General features: G+C 43.0%; 1 pseudogene; it reads right to left on the reverse strand.

Annotated features, from left to right (window-relative positions):
* Positions 1 to 4,925: 4,925 nt before the first annotated feature.
* Positions 4,926 to 5,015, reverse strand: LOC148348715 (U2 spliceosomal RNA; annotated as a pseudogene).
* Between the last annotated feature and the right edge of the window lie 18,092 nt (positions 5,016 to 23,107).

Consider the following 23,107-nt stretch of genomic DNA (forward strand, 5'->3'; position numbering starts at 1 on the left):
CCCGCCACAGTTGTAATGCCTGCTCAAGGTCCAATTGCAGCAACGGAATTTCCATAGCTAATTTGTGGTTTTCATTGTCGTTGCGCCGATCCAATGTGCTTTTCTGAAAGTTCGTATTGCGAAATGATTTATGCCATCCAGTTTTTTTGTCACGCTGGGTGCACGCATCACAAAACATGTAGCCTCCATTGTCATCCTTCTCATAGCGTCACCAGGAATATAATTCAGTCAATTTTGGCAGAAAAGTCCTTTTCTTGCTAGGAGTATTCTTTTGTCAAATTGTTCGCTTCAACACACGTGTTTTCCTTGCCTTTGCGGATCTTCTGACGAATTTCTCCGCCCTTTTTTCGTGCCGGAATGATTGCCGTTGTTACCACGTTCTGTATTATGTTTCGACTTATTACCGACACTGAAGACATTACCAATTTTGTGTTGATTTGCACCTAATACCAACTGTTTTTACGGAGGCATACTTCTCTTTCACTCGACAACAAAACGATGACGTCATCTCGAAGCAACGAGATCTCGTTTGCCGAGATCGGCGCGAGACCAAAACAACAATGGCGGATCTGCCTGACGAAAAGTTTGGAGTGCGGTAAATCTTTGTTGTATAAAAAAAAAAGTAATCGGGTAATAATGACAATTTGGTGTCAAAAAAGTTGCGTCCCGGGGACGCGGGCAAACCAGAACACTGGGTGTACAGAAGTCATGCAAAAGAAACCTTTGATTTCAAAGAGAGCAGAAGTTGGAGGAATCAAAGTGCTAATGACGGAGCAGCCTCCTATTACGAGACATGGATCCTCTCAGCAACACAGCAGGTGTCCAATCTACAGGGATACAGCGGCACAGTTCTCAGGTTCAAGTTATTTTCACGCTCAGCAAATCCGATTGAGCATGTCAGGGAGTGCAGATGCATCCACTAACTACACGTCTTTCTCTATCTTCGGTACGTTAAAAATGGCTTTCTTCCTTCTCATTTGTATGAAGAACACACAGATCCAGGTTTGAGTGTATGGGAAGAACTGCCGATTTGCATTTTGCGCTACGGTTGCTCGATTTAGTCGGCGGATCATTATGTTTCCTGAATGCATACAGAGGCATTTGTCGTAATTGGGCTTCTTGGAGCCGGATATTTCATATTTTTGACGCAGGCACAAACGACGAGGGATAACATTTCTTCTTTAAGGTCAAAACAATGCATACACGGACACAACACACTTTTATGTCCGACAGATTTCACTGGTTTACCCCTGCTGCATCATACGGGTGCCCTGCCCATCCCTTAGAACGCGTCCAACCATCTCCACTCATTCCTATCACCAACAAGAGATTATATATATGAGCGAAAGAGAAAGAAAAAGAAAAAGAAAAAGAAAGAGAAAGAGAGCAATTGATAGCAATTAAGGGATAGCGATAAGAATTGATAGAGATAGAGATAGCATTTGAAAGAGATAGCGACAGCAATAGATCGTGATAGCAATTGATAGAGATAGCAATAAAGAGATAGCGAAGGCAATTGATAGAGGTAGCAATAGAGAAATAGCGATAGCATTTGAAAGAGATGGCGATAGATAGCGATGACAATTGATATAGAGATAGTGATAGCAATTGATTAGAATAGAGCTAGCAATGGATAGATAGCTATAGCAATTTAAAAAGATAGCAATATAGAGATCGCGATGGCAATTGATAGAGGTCGCAATAGAGAGATAGCGATAGCATTTGAAAGAGATAGCGATAGATAGCGATGACAATTGATATAAAGATAGATAGTGATAGCAGTTGATTAAGATAGAGCTAGCAATGGATAGATAGCGATAGCATTTTAAAAATATAGCGATAGAGAGATAGCGATGGATATCGATGACAATTGATATAGGTAGTAATAGATAGATAGCAATAGCTATTGATAGATGGATAGATATATCTATATCTATCTATCTACCCTGGCCATATCCATCGAGAGGGGGTGACCGACAGCAAGACAAACACATACAACAATAAAGAAAATAAAAACAGGGAAAAGGTAGCAAAAAAACACTGACAAAAATGTTTGGACCATGGACAACACAAATGCCCAAACACCCAAACAAGTTAGGCACCTCGGCACCCAAGTCGGTCATGCTTTTGTCCGTCCAGATGAAACGGGACACAAAGAAGCGGCCGTGTCACTCGGATCAGGGTGACACAACACACTCTTCTGTCTGACAACTTTCACTGGTTTACCCCTGCCGCATCATACGAGTACCCTGCCCATCCCTTAGAACGCGTCCAAATATCCCACTATCCTTTGACAACACCTCTCCACTCATTCCTATCACCAACAAGAGCTCCAACTTCCACTAGTTTAAGACCTTTTCCTGCAGTGCACTCATAACACCAACCATCCACGTCAATGGCGGCCTTCCTCTTTGGTCTCCTTCCATTTACTCCTGCTCTGTAGATCCTCTTCAACATTTGCTCCTCATCCATCCTCCAACACGCTTGCTCAATTCCACTACTACTCCAATTCTGTCTCTCACAATGTCATATCTCAATCTAGCCTATCTTGCCACTCCTAACCTACTTCTCAAACACTTCATCTCAAAAACATTTCATTTTCTTCTCAAAATCAATGCAGACAAAAGTCCAAGTCTCGCATCAAGACGCTATAGTTCCCACTCTAAAAGGTAGACTTTCCTTTAATATCTCAGTGCTCGTCCTTTCCGTAGTGTACGGCAAGACCCTCTGTTCTTGAATATCCCCCGAGCGTACATGGATATGAAGTCAGTGTTCCGTGCAGGCCAGTAAAATCCCTCCCTAGCGCAGATGTCTGACCTTAGCTTAATATATCTTTCATCGACACACATGGACAAATTTGTTGCTATGATTCTCAGCAAAAGACAGAAACTCAAAAATAAAGGACAAGCGATGCCTTATCTCCATTCATTGTATTGTGTTTATTGTTACCTTCAACGTTTCAGGTCGATTATGTGACTTTTTTTATATTTGTATGTATATTGTCGTAATTACTGATGTGAAGCACCTGTGCCAAACGCCGTGGGTTCTGATTGGCTCCCTGTCACTATTTGATCCCTGTCCTGTCATTCCCTTGTAGTCAGTCCGTCTGCGGACCTCAGTGTAGACTAGGCAAGCCTTTCTCGACCCTGACTCCCACTTATCCCGTTTTTGCTTCCTTCTGTCTCCAGCTCCGACCCGTTTTGATCCTGAACACGTCTGCTGTCCTGACTTACGACCCGTTTATGATCCCGAATACGTTTTTGCTCTTCTGTCCTGGCTAGCGACCTGTTTTTCTGTCCTTGACACCGCCATCGCTCACTACGAAAGATCCATTTCCGTGTTGGGATTTTCTGAGTATACCAGCTCGGTAGCCTAGATGGTAGGTCTGGGAGGTCACTGGTTCAAGCCTCGGCCGAGTCATACCTAAGACTTACAACATTGGTACCCATTGCCTCCCTGCTTGGCGCTCGGCATTAACGGTTGGAATTGGGGGGTCTGGTCACCTAATGACTCCCAACACAGCAGTTGGGTCTAAAAACCCGGCGCCGATCGAAGGCGACGAGTCACTTCGATAGCTTCGCGTGACAAAATTATTTCCGGTAGATATCATGTTGATGGTTGATACTGGCTGAATAATAATAAATAATAAAAATATACAACCTGAATATGAGAGTGACTTGCTTCCCGCGCCTAGCGAACACCGGCTATTGGCCTCAGCCCTCCCTCTTTCCTTTAATAAAGCTTAACGCAATTGTGTCCCGTTTCCGTTCCTGTCCTGACATATACATATAAAGTGATGCATTTAAAAGAACCATGCATAACTACTACTTCATCTACTGTTGTTTACATTCGTCAGTCAACAAGAATTTCCATTGAAGCAACATACTCAAACGTGGAGCTACGGTGGCATTTGGCAAAAGATTTACACAAATAAGATTCATGCCAACAATGTTTCAAACAGAAAATCTGCTGAGCTCTGTTAAAACATTTGCTGTCCTACTCAAGTATTCTATAAAATCCCATTTCCATCCGTGTTGAGGTGTCTACCGTGTTGTTTACATCCCTTCTCCTGGCATTGGTGCTTTTAAAATCAAGTGAAACAGATGAAGCCCCGCTTTGTACCTAGCTACAGCGATGCTTTAATTAACATTTTAATTAGCGCGAAACATTGTTAACTTGAGGCCATTCCGGGAGCTGTGTCTGCGACAGTCTCATTACCTTCCGTCATAGGCTCTTCACAGACGCTCTCCGGAGGGCTACCTGACAAAATGTCACTCTCTAGAGAAATGGAGACAGGATGGGTTTTATTAGTTTCTTGGCATGCGTGGGTTCAAGTTCCTGGATGTGCGTTACAAAACAGTTTCCTTTCACGATATGCATATGCTCTATCTGGTATCACAAACCCAAATGTAACCAGGTTTTAATGGACCTTTTATTTGTGATCCTGTTCAATTTTGGGTACTCCATTCTCTTGATTGTCATACCAAGTAAAAGCTTACTGTTTTGTTATTTAAAATCACACTAGCCATTGTTGGCGGCAGTTTGATGTTCGCTTCTTCTGACGGTTACATTAAAAACACAAAAGCCAATGTATGGTTCAAAGTAAGAAAACATTATTTCTGCTGTTTTTTGCTACTCTACAGGGGAACACGGTTTGTGAAGTATGGTTGAACTTCAAGATTGTTTGAATTTCCAAGTCATGTTTATTTCTGACACCCTTAATCACAAAGTCTCAAAGGGCTGCACAGATCAAAGGGGGGAGGGATTTTTAAGGGTTATTGTTCTATCTTCGTTATTCATTATCCATTATCCGTTATCTGTCGGTTCATAATACGCTACAAAGCCTAGGAGCCGGGACTCTTACTCTCAGCCAAAAGGCCAAGCTAAGGTCCTAGCCTTAAAGCCTTGCTGCGATCATTGCGAATGCACCGTTCCCGGAGGTACTGCAATACCGGGCCGATGCGTGGAGTGGACAGAGCAAGCTCTTATTCCATCTCCGGATTGCAAAAATCAATGATCATGGCTACAGTCACTGCAAATTCCTTAATAAGCCTACAATCACTCCCAGCCAACGGCACAGCTTATTTTCACAGCTACAAAGACTATTGCAAACTAATATTACAGACAATTATGACACCATCACCGGATACTGTCAACATAAAATATAGGTTATTCATATGCTTTACAGTAGAAGTGTGTTTTAAGCTTGGATTTAAACAGTTCCACTTAGGTTGCAACTCGAATCTCAGGGGAAAGATCATTCCACAGCCCCGAATGGAGAAGGATCTCGAACCTGCAGATCTCTTCTTGGCTCTTGGGATCACGAGTAGACCAGCATTTTCAGAGCGAAGGCTCCGGACCGGAACATAGGGAGAAATCAAATCTGAAAGATGTGAAGGAGCAGGTCCGATTTTGTATACTACCAACAGAACCTTCAAATCACATCTTAAGCTAACAGGGAGCCAATGCAGGTTAGCTCAAATCGGAGTCATGTGATCAAACCTTCTTGTCTTAATTAAAAGCTTGGCTGTAGCATTTTGTACCAGCTGGAGGCCCTTGATTTTGGACTTCGGGAGACCGGAGAGTAGTGCATTACAGTAATCGAGACGAGAAGTAACAAAGGCATGAATTATAATCTCCGCATCGGATTGGGACGGCATAGGGCAGATTTTAGCAATGTTGCGGAGATGGAAATAAGTTGCTCTAGTAATATTCTTTACGTGTGTTTGAAAGGACAGATCGGGGTCAAATATGACACCTAAATTTTGGACTGAGTCACTCTGGGTGATATGACATTTGTCAATGTTCAGAGCAGTTTTTGAGAACAAGTCACGGCATTTAGATGGACCAATCACTAACATTTTGGTCTTTTCAGAGTTAAGGCACAAGAAGTTAAGTGACATCCATTATTTGATCTTAGTGAGGCAGGCCTCCAAATTTCCACAGTTTAGTGTGACAGATTCCTCTATCGGAAAATATAGTTGAGTTTCATCTGCTTAGCAATGAAAACTGATACTATACTTACCAATGATATCACCTCATGGAACCATGTAAATGCTGAAAGGAAGGGTGCCGAGTACTGAACCCTGCGGAACACCACAGGTAACACTAAAGGGCTCAGATGTCCTTTCACCCTATTTAACACAGTGCGTCCCATCTGAGAGGTAAGATCTGAACCATAAAAGGACGGTTCCTGAGAGACCAATCCATTATTCCAACCGTTCTAGTAAGATATTATGGTCCACAAATCAAAGGCAGCACTAAGGTCCAGCAGCAGCAGGAGTGATAAAGCGCCGGAGTTCATTGCCAGTAGAAGATCATTGGTTACCTTAATCAGCGCTGACTCAGTAGATTAGTTAGCCCTGAATCCTGATTGCATGGATTCGAAAAGATTTCAGCTGCTGTGCCACAACTTTTTCAAGTACTTTAGACAGAAACGGTAGGTTTGACACAGGTCTATAATTACTTAAGCTTTCTGGATCAAGGTTGGGTCGTTTCAGTGTAGGTTTGATAACAGCGGACTTAAAAGCTGTTTTATTCTACTCTACAGTTTGTGAAGTATCTTGGTTGACCTTCAAGATTGTTTGAATTTCCACTGTTTTTAGGAATAATACAGCATATTCTATGCAACAGTAGATGAGTGCAGACAAAGGGAATGTAGGTGTGACTAATCTGCAGTGGACCATGCTTTGAATGAATGAATGAATGAAAACTTTATTTGAACATTTAAATAAAAAAAAGAACAGAAACAATAACTCAACAACAAAATATTGTTACATAATATGTTCGAAAAGGGGTAGTAAGAAGCAAATTGCTTATATTCCTTACCGCTTCATCTTCCCTATTAAATACACAAATGATATAACAATAGATATAATATAAATAATAACAGTTATGATATAAAATTAGCAACAGTAACACAAAGTTAACCATAGTTTTGGACGCACTATTCCCAATCTCTCGTATCACCCATTTTCTTCATCTCTGTATTCCGCCAGTAATATTTTTTGTATTTAAATTCGAACAAGTGAATAGTTGGACATTGTTCCAAAGTTTGACTCCGTACACAGACACACACATACTTTTCCTGGTGGTTCTCACCTTTGGGACTATGAAATTCCGACAGCCATTTAAGTTATAATTTCCCTCTTTCCAAATTAATAATTTTTGGATGTTTTTGTTGAGTTTAAATAGCAGTTGTGCTGTGAAACATTTGACTAAATCATCTAATTTTAATCATTTGGACTGCAGGAATAAAATGTGAGTACGATCTCGATATCCTACCCTATGTATAGTTCTAGTTGCATGTTTTTGAAGGATAAAAAAGGGGCTTTAGTGAACTTAAGTATGGCAGAACTAGAGAAAAATATAATAAATACATTAGTGTTTGAAATGAATTTGGCTTTATTAATGATGGAAATGCTTTTAGAGACTTTAGTTTGTATGTGTCTGATGTCTATTTTCCAGCTTAATTTATTGTCTATTATGACCCCTAAAAACGTAATTTCTGATACAGTGTCTATCGCAGCACCATCCATTTTTACTTCTAAATCTTGATTTGCCTTGCAATTACCTATTATTATTTTTTTTGTTTTTATTTAAATTTCAAGATTTATTTATATCCATCCATACTTTTAGGTTAATTAGTCCACGATTAATACAGGTTACCAAATCAATATAGTTATCATTAGAATAGAAAATGATAGTGTCGTCTACAAATATAACTATTTTCAATAGTTTTGAAACATGAAAAATATCGTTAATATATAAATGAAATAACTTTGGACCCAGGATAGAACCCTGGGGTACTCCACAACAGATGTCCAAGTATTCAGATGACAACTCATACTGCTTCGTCCCAGTCAAATAACTTTGAATCCATTGCAAAGCCAAACCCCTGACGCCATATCTTTCCAGTTTTTTTAATAGTATATTATGATTAATGGTATCAAATGTTTTTTTTTAAGTCAATAAATACCCCGATTGTGTATCTCTTTTTTCTATGCTAAGGGTAATTTTTTCTATTGCATCAATAATAGCCGTTAGCTGTTTGCTCTAGAACCATATTGACTTTCATTAACCAATTTATGTTTATCTATAAATTGTTCTAGTCTATTATTGTAAAGTTTCTCTCATATTTTAGAGAACTGAGGAAGCAGAAATACCGGGTCTATAGTTTGTAAAAATCTGCTTGTTTCCATTTTGTATATTGGTATCACTTTTTCTATTTCCATTGTAGGAGAAAATGCAGGTTCGATATATTTTAAGTCTTCTTACGTGATTTAAACAAGTACACCGAGGCCTTGTCATGAGGGGGAGCTCTTTATTGTGTCATCCCAAAGAACTCAGAGAACTCCAGACATAACAATGCTTTTATAGCTTCAATTTGAGTACAACCCAAGAGGCGGCGGAGATCTGACGTCTCAACAAGGAAGATGTTGTCGTACCCTTATTAGGACATGTTGTTGGCCTCAGTTTGCTCAGAGGGACCTTGCAGGTCTCATGCCCTTTTAGGGAAACTCAACTGTCTTGCCAAGGACCTTCTCGAAATGATGTCAACATTCCCTCACTACTGTAAGCAAGTCTTTCTACATTTCTAAATGTATGCAACTCTATTCGACAAAGTCAAGTCAAGTCATCTTTATACTTTAACAAGCTGTCACACCAGGTTTGATGGAAAACCTCAAGCTTGGTAGCGCGCCATTTTCTTTCCAATTTCCTGCATTCTTGTTTAAGGGTTCTAGTTTCATCAGTAAACCATGGCGTGCGTCTATTAGGACGTGATGTTAGCTTTATGGGCGCTATTGAATCCAGGACACTAGCCAGGGTGGTATTGAAATCATTCATGAGTGAGTCAATCGAGCCATTGTATGAAGGAAAGGACGCAACTGCTCCAGGAAGGAGTTCAAAGAGCTCAGAAACTGTGCCAGTGCTTATATTGCGTCCGCTAAATCCTTCAGCTTTTTTAACACTACATGTAGCTAGCACCTCAAATGTAACTAAATAATGATCCGAGATAACGGTAGTACACGGTAACACCATAATGTTTGTGGTTAAAACAAATGCAAGTCTAGTTTCCACAACACCATTTGATTTGTTTGAAATAATAGATTACAGATTTAAGTTAATGGTTTCACAATGCTATTTATAATTTGCTTAACTAGTACTCTATCGATGTCAAAACATTCCATAGACATTGTTTTGACAGTTGTTAACCACGGCTACGATTTCTGATTCCGAAACCCCGGATAAAAACATGGTCTTTAACTTCTTTTATTTTGTATTTATTTATATGCATCCATCTTGAATTAATGGTGTGTTAAAAAAAGGGAAAAATATTACATCGAATTCGGGAAAAGTACTATCCACAGGGCCGGAGTTTTCCCTTTTACTCTTTATCTGCAAGTATACCTAAAAACGGGTAGATTGTGTTCTGATTTGATAGTAGTGATTATGAACCCTATGCGGGCAGGGTTGGGTAGGGTTACTTTAACTTGATTACTTTCAATGACGTTTGGATTACTCCAGTACCAAATATGCTAATAAAAGAAAAGAAACTAAATATGAATTGGAAATATGAAAGTCTAAATGGGGTGACTTGTTCTCAAATATGAAAATGGAACTGAGGATAATATGAAGAACTCGAGAACTGAAGAAAAAAATTCCTTTTGAAAGGTTCAGGAGGATTGGGCACAGGTGTGTGATCATTAGACACACCTGTGCCTAGTTGAAAACGCCAGTTGGGGCGCCCTCTGGTGGTGGGAGGTATGCCACACCCTAATTGGTTGGCTCCAAAATGGAACACCAATACAAGAGGAAGGATAGGTTGAATGAAATGTTTAGGGCACTGGTGTTAAACAGGCGGCCCGCGGGCCAGATCAGGCCCGCTAAGGGATTGAATCCGGCCCGCGAGACAACACTCAGAGAAGCGCAAGAGAAAAAAAAGTTGAAATATGTCAACTTGATGTTGCCAAAGAAAGGTGCCTTGAACACACTGTACTTGTATTTATTTCTCTCTCTCTCTCTCCCTCTTTTCCACGCCTTTTCTCCCACTCTCTGTCTCTTTCACTCTCTGTGTCTCTATTTTTCTCTTCGTTTGTTGCTCTTTGTCTCTTTCTCTCTCTGTGTCCTTTTAACTTCATTTGCTCTAACTTCCTTTTTTCCTTTTCTCTCGTTTCTCTTTCTCTCTTCCTACCCTCTGCGCTTTCTTTTCTCTTTTCTCTCCTTCTGTCTTTCTCTTTGGATTTCTTTCTTCATCTCCCTTTTTTTCCCCTCTCTCACGACTTCTCTTTATATCTCTTTTGTTTCTCACGCTCTCTCTCTATCTCTCTCTCTCCCTCTTTTCCACCCCTTTTCTCCCACTCTCTGTCTCTTTCACTTTCTGTGTCTCTCTTTTTCTCTTCCTTTGTTGCTCTTTGTCTCTTTCTCTCTCTTTGTTTTGTTAACTTATTTTGCTCTAACTTCCTTTTTTCCTTTTTTTCTGTTACCACCCTTCGCACTTTCTTTTCTCTTTTCTCTCCTTCTGTCTTTCTATTCCTCTTTGGATTTCTTTCTTCCGCTCCCTTTCTTTTTCCCCTCTCTCACGACTTTGTATCTCTTTTGTTTCTCATGCTCTCTCCCTTTCTCTCTCTTTTTCTTTTTTGTCCCGCCCTCTCTCCTTTTCCCTCCCTCTTTCTCTTATTTCTTGATCTCTCTTTTTCTTTCTCTTTAATCTACTAGTCCGGCCCCGACAGAATGTTTGTTCTATCGTGTGTTATTTGTGTCTCTCTCTCTCTCTCTCTTTCTCTCCCTCTCTCTCTCTCTGTCTCTTTTCCTCCCCTTTTCTCCCACTCTCTGTCTCTTTTACTCTCTGTGTCTCTCTTTTTTCTCTTCCTTTGTTGCTTTTTGTCTCTTTCTCTCTCTGTCTTTTTAACGTATTTTGCTCTAACTTCCTTTTTTCCTTTTCTTTCTTTTCTCTTTCTCTCTTCCTACCCTTCATACTTTCTTGTCTCTTTTCTCTCCTTCTGTCTTTCTATTTCTCTTTGGATTTCTTTCTTCTGCTCCCTTTTTCCCCCTCTCTCACGACTTTTTATCTTGCTTCTCCCTCTCTCTTTCTTTCTTTCTTTCTCCCGCCCTCTCTCCTTTTCCATCCCTCTTTCTCTTATTTCGTTCTCTTTAATCTATTAGTCCGGCCCCCGACAGAATGCTTGTTCTATCGTGTGGCCCCCGACTTAAAAAGAGTTTGACACCCCTGGTTTAGGGGTTGTCACAACTCACCAGACTAAAGCTACGGAACAAAATCTATATTCAAGTAGTGAGCGAAGAGAATAAATTCCTACCAAAAGTGCAGTTCCCTAAGGTGTGTGGCATTTGGGACGCATCCCCGTGCTTTGCTTTAGTTCCGAAACAGAACGGGAGAGCCAAAAAGCTTTTGCATCCGCGGAGACCGTTCCTCTTTTAGAACATAAACTACCGAGTCAAAGCCTTAAAACCGCAAGATATTCTCAAGGTAACGCTGACACGCTTGACTAAAAGCTGTTCATCTGCTCGACGGTGACTGCATTTTTCAAACTTCAAACTGTCAATTTGTCTCAGCCCAAGGACATAAACAAAATAGTAAACTGTCACAAGACAGGAACGGAGACAGGACCAATACTGTTCGTTTTATTCAGTTATTATTAAGAAAGAGAGCAGCGCTTGAATCCACGAGTAGCAGAGGGCAGGAACGCAGAAGTGTCGAGCGAGGGTCGTCGTTGACAGTGAGAAAACAGGTCGATGGCCGGGACGGGGGAGCAAAACAGAAACATGTCCAGAAAAAGGTTGGCAACAGGTATCAGGCAGGAAACAGGGCAAAACAGGTCGGTGGCCGGGGCAGAGGAGCAAAAATATAAATGGGTCCGGAAAAGAGGTCGGCAAAAGGTATCGAAGAGAAAACAGGGCAGGATAATGTCGGATAGTAGAAACAGGTCCAGAAAAGAGGTCGGCAACAGGTATCAGGCAGAAAACAGGGCAGAACAGGTTGATGGCCAGGACAGAGGAGTAAAGACGGAAACGGGTCCAGAGAAGAGGTCGGCAGCAGGTATCAGGCAGGAAACAGGGCAAAAGAGGTCGATGACCGGGACGGAGGAGCAAAACAGAAACGGGTCCAGAAAACAGATTGGCAACATGTATCAGGCAGAAAAACAGGCCAGGATAAGGTCGTATAGTAGAAACGGGTCTAGAAGAAGGTCGGAAACAGGTATCAGGCAGGAAAAAAGCGCAGGATAATGTTGGATAGTAGAAACAGGTCCAGAAAAGAGGTCGGCAACAGGTATCAGGCAGAAAACAGGGCAGAACTGGTTGATGGCCAGGACAGAGGAGTAAAGACGGAAACGGGTCCAGAGAAGAGGTCGGCAGCAGGTATCAGGCAGGAAACAGGGCAAAAGAGGTCGATGACCGGGACGGAGGAGCAAAACAGAAACGGGTCCAGAAAACAGATTGGCAACATGTATCAGGCAGAAAAACAGGCCAGGATAAGGTCGTATAGTAGAAACGGGTCTAGAAGAAGGTCGGGAACAGGTATCAGGCAGGAAAAAAGCGCAGGATAATGTTGGATAGTAGAAACAGGTCCAGAAACAGGTTGGCAACAGGTATCAGGCAGGGGAACAGACCAGGATAATGCCGGATAGTAGAAACGGGTCCAGAAAAAGGTCAGCAACAGGTATCAGGCAGGAAACGGAGCAAAACAGATCGATGGCCGGGACAGGGGAGCAAAACAGAAACTGGTCCAGAAAAGAGGTCGGCAAGAGGTATCAGGCAGGAAAACAGGCCAGGATAATGTCGGATAATAGAAATGGGTCCAGAAAAGAGGTCGGCAACAGGTATCAGGCAGGAAGCGGAGCAAAACAGATCGATGGCCAGGACGGGGGAGCAAAACAGAAACGGGTCCAGAAAAGAGGTCGGCAACAGGTATCAGGCAGGAAAACAGGCCAGGATAATGTCGAATAGTAGAAAACGGGTCCAGAAAAGAGGTCGGCAACATGCATCGGGCAGGAAACAGGGCAAAACAGGTCGATGGCCGGGACGGAGGGGCAAAACAGAAACGGGTCCAAAAAACAGGCTGGCAACATGTATCAGGCAGGAAAACAGGGCAGGAAAATATCGGAGAGTAGAAACAGGTCCAGAAACAGGTTGGCAACAGGTATCAGGCAGGAAACAGGGCAAAAGAGGTTGATGGCCAGGACGGAGGGGCAAAACAGAAACAGGTCCAAAAAACCGGTTGGCAACATGTATCAGGCAGGAAAACAGGGCAGAAAAATGTCTGATAATAGAAACAGGTCCAGAAAAAGGAAGAAGTTGGATCCGGTCTCTGTCTGTCCCTTACCCCCTCATACACCCCCCTCCAGAGAAAAACAAGCAATGGGTTTATATCTTTATAAACCCCGACACAGGCAGGCAGAACGGGGCGTAGTCAGGTCCGGAAACAGGTTGGCAAAAAAGTTCAGGCAGAAAAAGGCTGAGCGGGAACGGAGTCGGACGAAAAGGCTTACTGAGCTGAAGGCAACAGTTCGCATAACGATCTGACGGCTTGGAAGCCGGGGGTTTATAAAGAGAGCATCAGCCAATCAGCTGTTGCCGCTAATTAAGCCGTCGCAGGTGCTCTCAATCGGCAATCATGACAGTAACGGCTTTGTGTATTTCGGGGGTCGAAGGTTTTGACGACAAGCCACCTCAACATGGAGTCTGTATTCTTACCAAATGTTCTTTACGCCTTCGACTCATTTTCCGCGTGAAAAACGAGTTTCTAAATTTGAAATTCCTTAGGAAGCACCAAACAGCCAGACATGCTCAGCTCTCAGCAGGAATCGGGACACCCCGCAGAGTCAACCTTCAAGCATCGATAATAGACCTATTTTGGATTGACTCTCATTTATCTTTAACTCGTTTCACATTTCGGCTCCCGAAACGTCTCGCTAACCAGAGGTTGTCGGTGATCTTTAGCACGTAGTCGTCTGGTTTTTCAGGTCTTATCTGGAGCAGAGGTTTTTGTTTTCATTCCAGGGTACGTCAGATAGAAAAGTGGGTCATCAAGGCCCATTGGATTAACAAGACCACAGCCAGCTCATCAGGTCTGTTTCAGTCCATGCCATCTGGCAGCCGCCATGTCCAGGCTCTAAAACCCTGCACAATAACTGCCCATTTTGCAGTCTTTACATTAAACGCATACGATAAATCCTACTCCGGTCGATTGTGTTCCACTGAAAGATGCTAACAGAATGGAGTAGAAATGCTGATATGTGGTGCGATGGGAATGCCACCGAATGCTGACAATTATATCAACGTGCTACCAAAGCTGAATTCGACTTAGTTTGAAAAAAATATACCGTATTTTCCGCACTATAAGGCGCACCAGGTTATAGGGCGCACCCCTCAAAAAATAGTTTTTGGTCCTATATTTGACATACATAAGGCGCACCGGATTATAAGGCGCTACAATGGGAACGTGGACAAAACAGTCAGATGGTTCAGTCCAACTGATTACCCACTTAACATTCCCAAAGCTTGCAAAAAGCAAATACGTGTCGTAGACACGTGCGGATGCGGTGTCCGTACGATGTCACTCAAATGCATCGTTCCAAATATCATTCGGAAGGTTCAAGTCTTGGGATTCAAGAAATGCCAACCATTCCTTAGTTTCTATTTTCTTTTTCGCTCGCAACTTTACTGTGCATATGACAATAAACAGTTGGAATTGAGTTGAATTCACTCAACTCATCACAGCAACATCAAGATCGTTCTAAAACAAGATACCGGTAAAATATAAAGCCGCATAGCTCACCTAAGTTCTCTTGCAGCCATCACGTTCAATAATGATACGTAACCTTGGTCTTCTTACAACCGTGAGTGTAGTCAATCCAGGAGAGTCAAATACTTACAAATACAGAATAGTAAAATACTGTTTCCTCTATGCCGTAGTTCAACCTAACATGCTATTCACATTCAACTTTTTCGGCCAATTGCAGGGTTTGTTTCGCCCCTTTAGCCTATGCCAGCCTGTAAATGATAAAAAGGATCCGCCCCCTTTACTTCCGAATACCTTTAGCCAATAGTGACCGATTCAAATGATGATTGACACATTGGTTAGGAAATGAAACGCCGGTATATAAATCCCAGCATACACCGCATCATTTGTAGATGTACCGTTGTTATTTTGTCGCAGTTGTATACTCTCAGTCGGTGAGGACGTCATCTCGAGGTAAACTGCAGTTCGTGAATGGGCACTGTTCCCTCGTTGATTTTCACATTCCACGGGGGGTTCTGGTACACTTTAACAGTGAAAATGCTAGGGAAAACTGTAAATGATTAGATTAAAGCGTAGGTCTGCCTATTCCTTTCAAATGTTTGCCTGACAGCAACATTTCTTTTTGTCACTTTGCACATTTGTGTAAAATTGTATGCTAACACACCCATGCTTAACAAATGCAGAGCACGGTTGGAGTTTAAAGACCTCGTGACGTGACTGTGTCGTGTTCAGCATAGTCGCCGTGGTGACCGGCTGGCCCCGCCCCCTGGCCACGGCTGCAGTAGATCAGCTAATTTGCGTGTGTGCTACTTAAGGGTGGGTTGTGGGTTTTGCGGGTGCCGGCTCATTGCATTTTCTGTCTGCATTTCCCGTTCTGTTTTGCTCTGTCCTGTTTTGTTTGAGTCGGAAGAAACCTGTGTTTGCACGTTTTTAGTTAAAGCCTGTTTGTTCTGTCTTGTCCCTGAGTTTTGGACGACTTTTATTTTGGTAAATAAAAGTTTTGATCGTCAACGCAATTGATTTCTCCCTTCCTGCCTCCTGCCTCCGTTCTGGTCCGGTCCATCTCGCGACAGACTGTCAGTTCAGTTGCCACTTAGATGCTGATTTTAAGCAACATTTACACGTTGATAAAAAAACAGCCCTTCCTCTTTCTTTCGATAAAACTTGTGGAAAACGTTCCGCAATCGGGTCCTGATTCCGTTCTGGTCCTGACAGTAACTTATACGTTCCAAATAGAGTAAGTTGTGTGTGTTGCGTACAATCATTCCAAATTGAAACGTTTCCCAACAGTCAAATACGTGAAAATAAATGACTTTAGTATTTCAGCATTTTACATTTATTTGAAGTACCTTATATTACAAGCGCAAGACGTGGTCGGGGTCGGAAACGAGTCGTAAGCCAGAATGGGAGAGTAGATGTGGTAGGGAACAAAAAAAGGGTCGTAAGCCGGGACGGGAGAGCAGATGTGGTCGGAGACAAACGGGAGCAAAAACGGGACAGGTGGGAGTCAGGGTCGTAAAAGGCTTGCCTAGTATACACGGAGATTTGCAGATGGACTGACCACAGGGGATTGAAAGGACTAGGTTTATATGCTTCACTGCACAATCAAACTGGTCTAAAAAATGAGACCACACCAAGAACTATGCTATGTTCATGATTGTTGAACCTTGGGGTATTTTGGATACAGACATGGTAATAAATCACCTGGGAAGTCCCAAATCGCATAAACGTGTCTTTGATGGATTAGCGAGAAGGCGGGTGATTTTAACTCACTTTATGAAGAAGTTGTTATCCCCGAGCGCTTGGTTACTATGCTTGGTTTTACAGACTAGGAGTCACTAGGAGTCGTTCACTGGAGACACAAATGCAAATCGCTGTTCAAATTTGAATATAGATTGGGAACATAGTCTATTATGAGCGCTAAAACGGAAATGATAAAAGACAATAAGTACAAAATAAACTAGCGCAGGGAAAGCATTCTAATCTTAGCACTAATTGCTTGAATTCCGGCTTGGCTGTTATCATTAATCACGATAAATAACTATGGCTGCTTTTAATTAGATACGGTCAACCGTAAAGTCGGAACGGAATTCATGTTTGAATTATTGTAAAGATCAACTATGGACGTAATACTCTTGGGATAAATTTTATTTATGTTGAGTTAAGGCGTTGTGTGATACTTTGTGATTTTGAATGAAAATTTAAATGAAGTGAATGCACATGCTGTCAGGACCAGAACGGAAACATAACCCAGCTGCTGGACGCAATCACCAGGTCAGTAGCCGGGTCAGTAGCCAAAACAGGACAGCAAAAATGTGGTCGAGGTCGGAAGCGAGTCGAAAGCCAGGAAAGGAGAGTAGATGTGGTCAGGGACAAAAAGAGGTCGAAAGCCAGGACGGGTGAGTAGACATGGTGAGGATCAAAAACGGGTCGAAGCCGGGGGACAGACAAGAGCAAAAACGGGACAGGTGGGAGTCAGGGTCGACAAAAGGCTTGCATAGTGTTAACTGAGGTTCGCAGACGGACTGACAAAAGGGGACAGAGAGGAGTAGGTACAAGTATTGATCGGGAGCCAATCAGAGTCCGAGGCAGTTGGAGGAGCGGGTACAGGTGATTCACATCGGTAATCATGACACATACTTACTCATATAGCCATGATACACAGATCCAAAAGCTGGTTGTACTCTTGGAATTGATCCTCCCAATTTTATATTCTGATAAGTCACCAAAACACCAGAAATTCTAAAAATGTTCTTACCCAGAATGACCAGGGTTGTTCAAATGGAATGTCATGGATGTGTTTTTCATCGATGCATAGAGAGCTCGTGGACAGTATCAACAATGAAAAGAATCCAGTCAATTGCCAAAATACTACAAAAATACTACAAATTTACACAAAATAACTACAAAACTAAATATCAAATGTAGTGCTTCAGAACAGGGACCTCATATTTTAATTATATGCCCAATTATTATGTGCAGGTGCGCACAATCAGTGATTGACTTTTGAAGAGAGAAGCCAAACATTTACAATTATTTCACAATATCTAAAAATTGGCCAAAGTAAAAATCATGATGGACCTAAGTTGTCTCAAAATGGACACTTTTGGAAACAATTCGACATACCTTTGGAAAAATGTTTAAAATAAAATGTTTAGTGTTTCAGATTGTGATCAACTTTGACCTGGAACCAGGTTAGGCTTCAAGCTATTGTTTCACCTTCTTTTCTAGAAGAAGAAGAAGAAGAAGGTCTAGCTAAGATGCCCATGCTATACTCTTAGAGATTGCAAAATGATTTTCAGGCAAAATTAAAAACCTTCTATTTTTGTGTGTTCCAATTTAGATGGTACAAAACTTCAGAGCCTTACCTTTCAAAAGAGACCTAAAGCGTCCATTTTCTCGGTTAAAGAACTCTCAGGACCAGAAGGGAAACAGGACCCAATTGCATAGCATTTAAAAGTTTTATTGAAGGAAAGAGGAAGGGCTGTGCCCACGATACGGTGTTCACTGGACGCGGGAAGCAAGTCGATCTCGACATCGGATTGATCTGAACATGGAAGTGGATCTTCCGTAACGAGCGATGGCGGTGGAAAACTGGTCGGTAGCCGGGACTGGGAGAGCAAGACGTGGTCGGGATCAAAATGGGTCGTAAGTCAGGACGGGAAATCAGACGTGGTCGTGATCAAAACAGGTCTTAACGGGAGCAAAAACAGGACAGGCGAGAGTCGAGGTCAAAAAAGGCTTGCCTTGCATCATGGTGATTTGCAGACGGACTGACCAAAAGGGGACAGACAGGACTGGGTCCGAATACTAATTGGGAGCCAATCAGAACCTGCAGCAGTTGGCATCAGTGGGCACAGCTGGGTCACATCAGTAATCATGACAAAAAGAGCATTCAATTTTCTTTGGTTATGTCTTGGATTGGAAATTTAAGCGAATTTGACATTATTTTTAACTGGTATGGGTGTGAAAAAACAAAGATACTAGAATCCCTAATATCAAGTGACATGACATTATTTTCACTCGGCAGCACGGCGGCGCAGTGGTTAGCGCTTGTGCGGCACAGTTCATGTCATGGGAACCTATCGTGGGTTCAAATTCAGCTCCAGACTTCCTGTGCGGAGTTTGCATGTTCTCCCCGTGCTTGTGTGGGTTTCCTCCGGGCACTCCGGTTTCCTCCCACGTTCCAAAAACATGCAGTTCAGGTGAATTGGCCGGTCCAAATTGTCCCTAGGTGTGAATGGGCGAGCGAGTTGTCTGTCCCAGTGTGCCCTGCGATTGGCTGGCAACCAGTTCGGGGTGTCCCCTGCCCACTGCCTGGAAATAGCTGGGATGGGCTCCAGCCCTCCCGCGACCCTAATGAGGATAAGCGGTACGGCTAATGAGATGAGATGAGATGAGATTATTTTCACTCAAGCTTTTGGACAACAACATTGCCTTCAACTGTTTTCTTCAACGGACCTGGTTTTCTGCGTTTGAAGGACGTGGTGTAATTTTTTTGACACACAGCTATTTGTGTGAAGTCCGTCCTGTTTTTTTTATGGTAACGTAATTGTTATAGTTGCCATGAAGCCCAATCGGCCCAGCCCGTGTGGTGCCAGTCGCGGGTTGTTGACAGATTGGCTTCATTTCTATTTAAGCTCAATGCTCTCACTCTTCATTTGTCAGTCCGTCAACGAACCTCTGCACCCGCAAGACGTCGGTTCTGACTCGGTCCTGTTTCCTGTTGGTATTTCTAGTCCGGTATTGTTCCCGTTCATTTTGTCCTGTTTAATATCGGTCTCCAGTTTTGTTCCCGTCTAGTTTTGTCCTGTTTAATATCGGTTTCTAGTTTTGTTTCTGTCCGGTTTCCAGCTGGTTTTCTGTCCGGTATTGTTCCCGTCTATTTTGTCCTGTTTAATATTGATCTCCAGTTTCGTTCCCATCCAGTTTGTCCTGTTTAATTTCGATATCCAGTTTTGATAACAGTCCTTTCTATCCTGTTCTGTCCAGTATCGACATCATCTGACCGGTATCAACTCAAGTAACTGGTATCGATCTCGTTGGTCTCTTGCTTTCTGTTGTTCCTCGCCAGACTTCTCTCTTTCTTCTTTCGCCCAGCGATCACCGAATCACTGGCGTTTGGGTTAACGGGCACGACTTCCCAAATTCAGGTAAAATAAAAGCTTGTGTGAGAAACGTTACACATTTGGGTTCTCCCCCTGGTCCGGTTTATGACAGTGATTGCTCAATGGAGGGGTGGGCTACCGGGCCGATGAATTGGTCGTACATAAATAGCAAACTATCAGCCAAACAAGATGGAGAGAATAAAGAGACGAAAACTGCCTGGGGTGACTGTCAAACATCTGTTAGGGAGGCAACACAAGTGACAGCAGCAAGACATAATCCGTTTCTGTCCTTCGATCTGTTTCCTGTTATGTTTTTATTTTTTATTTTGAGAAGCGTAAAAACATGACTCTTGAGTTTTAATCCTATTTGTTTGATTCCATAAATGTCATTGTTTCAGACATAATTAGTCCAAATATATCAAATCCAATTTATTTGTGAAGCCATTTTCAGAATAGAAATTGTCATGATTCCTGATCTGACTCAGCTGTGCCAACTGCCACGGGTTCTGTTTGCCTCCTGGTCACTATTTGAACCGAATCCTGTCTGTCCCCTATTGTCAGTCCGTCTGTGAACTTCGGTTAATACTAAGCAAGCTTTTTTCGACCCTGACTCCCACCTGTCCCGTTTCTGCTCCTGTCTGTCTCCGGCTACGACCTGTTTTGCTCCTGACCAAGTCTGCTCTCCCGCCCCGGCGTACGACCTCTTTTTTTCCCCCGACTGTGTCTACTGTCCTGTTCTGGCTTACGACTCGCTTCCGACCCCGACCACGCCAGTCCCGGCTACCGACCTGTTTTTCCATCCTTGACACCGCCATCGCTCGCTACGGCAGATCCACTTCCACAAAAGTACGAGAGCGACTTGCTTCCAGCGAACACCGGATCGTGGGAGCAGCCCTTTCTCTTTCCAATAAAACTTTAGAGAAACGTGACGCAAGTGGGTCCTGTTTCCGTTCTCGTCCTGATAACGATAAGACAATACACTCCTATCCTTTATCCCTACCCAACAACACAAAACACCTAACATATAAACATATGCAATGGTTTACATTCAATAAAAAAAAAATTAAAGATTCTTAGAAATAAATTGTAATTTTTGGCGAGGCACAGGCTAACCATGTGAGGAAAGGGATCTAAGTGGGGGCTTATTCACACTGATAAGTATTTCCACAGACAGACTCAGGATTTTTAGCCACAGAACCGCACCTAACCCATGCCCCGTAGGAAACAAGTGCTGCTGGATTTTGTAGTAACAGCATGCTGGCAATGTTCTGTTTGGGAAGACAGGAGAGCAGGGCAATACAAAAATCTAAACGAGAAGATATAGAAACATACATCAGCACCTGAAAGAGATGAGGAATAAATGAGGAATAAAATTGAGTTCTGAGTCAAAAATAATTCCCACATTTTAACCCAATAAGAAGGTCTAACATTTTTAGTGAAGTTTTGGTGAAAGGTTCTCTCTCCCTGGTTGATCCTACCTATTATTATTTTATTATTACGGTAATTATTTTTAAAGTGGCGGTGTCTGGAACGGGAAAAACGAGTCAGTAGCCGGGACAGGAGAGCAAAAATGTGGTCGGAAACGAGTCGTAAGCCAGGAGAGGAGAGTAGACGTGGTCAGGATCAAAAACGGGTCATAGCTGGGGAACAGACAGGAGCAAAAACAGGTGGGAGTCAGGGTCAAAAAGAGGTTTGCCTAGTGTTAACTGAGGTTCGCAGATGGACTGACAAAAGGCGACAGACCAGAGTGGTTTTAAATAGGGACAGGGAGTCAATCAGAACTGGTCGATTGCTGGGACAGAGAGCAAAAACGTGGTCGGGGTCGGAAACAAGTCGTAAGCCAGAACGGGAGAGTAGATGTAGTTGGGGACAAAAATGGGTCGTAAGCCGGGACGGGAGAGCAGACGTGGTCAGGATCAAAACGGGTCGAAGCCGGGGAACAGACGGGAGCAAAAACAGGTGGGAGTCAGGGTCAAAAAGATGCTTGGCTAGCGTTAACTGAGGTTCGCACATGGACTGACAAAAGGCGACAGACAGGAGTAAGATCAGGTAATTGTGTCATTGGAATCCTGTGCAGTCCTTTGAGACATTTTTGTGATTAAGGGCTATATGAATAAATGTGTGACTTGACTTGAGTGTGTTTAAATAGGGACAAGGAGTCAATCAGAACGGGTCGATAGCCGGGACAAAGAGCAAAAACGTGGTCGCGGAAAGCAAGGCGTGGTCAGTTTTGGAAAAGAGTCGTAAGCCAGAACGGGAGAGTAGATGTTGTCGGGGACAAAAATAGGTCATAAGCCGAGACGGGAGAGCAAACGTGGTCAGGATCAAAACGGGTCGAAGCTGGAGACAGACGGGTGCAAAAACCAGACAGGTGGGAGTCAGGGTCGAAGAAGGCTTGCCTAGTATACACTGAGGTTTTCAGACGGACTGACAACAGGGGACAGACAGGAGTGGGTTTAAATAGGGACAGGGAGTCAATCAGAACAGGTCGATAGCCGGGACAAAGAGCAAAAACGTGGTCGGGGTCGGAGACGAGTCGTAAACCAGGAGAGGAGAGTAGACGTTGTCCGGATCAAAAACTGGTTGAAGCCGGGGAACAGACAGGAGCAAAAACAGGTGGGAGTCAGGGTCAAAAAGAGGTTTGCCTAGTGTTAACTGAGGTTCGCAGATGGATTGACAAAAGGCGACAGACAGGAGTGGGTTTAAATAGGGACAGGGAGCCAATCAGAACGGGTCGATAGCTGTGAAAAAGAGCAAAAACGTGGTCGAGGTCGGAAACGAGTCGTAAGCCAGAACGGGAGAGTAGATGTAGTCGGGGACAAAAAGAGGTCGTAAGCTGGGACAGGAGAGTGGACATAGTCGGGGACAAAAAGAGGTCGTAAGCCAGGACGGGAGAGCAGACGTGGTCAGGATCAAAACGGGTCGTAGCCGGAGACAGACGGGAGCAAAAACAGGACAGGTTGGAGTCAGGGTCGAAAAAGGCTTGCCTAGTATACACTGAGGTTTTCAGACGGACTCACAACAGGGGAGAGACAGGACTGGGTTCAAAATGAATCTGTAATCATGAGAAAAATTGAACCTATCCAGACTTTGTTAAAATCAAGTCAGTTGCCTAACAAATGCCTTAATTTCCTCCCAAAACACCCAAAAAATTTTAAAACGAAAGGGTTCTGGTGTTTGTCACGACCAACACGCGGCAACCCTCACCATTAGCTTGCAGCAATTCCACCGCATTGAC

This window comes from Urocampus carinirostris, chromosome 18, assembly GCF_059441175.1.
Source record: "Urocampus carinirostris isolate Australia breed hairy pipefish chromosome 18, RoL_Ucar_1.0, whole genome shotgun sequence".
NCBI lineage: Eukaryota > Metazoa > Chordata > Actinopteri > Syngnathiformes > Syngnathidae > Urocampus > Urocampus carinirostris.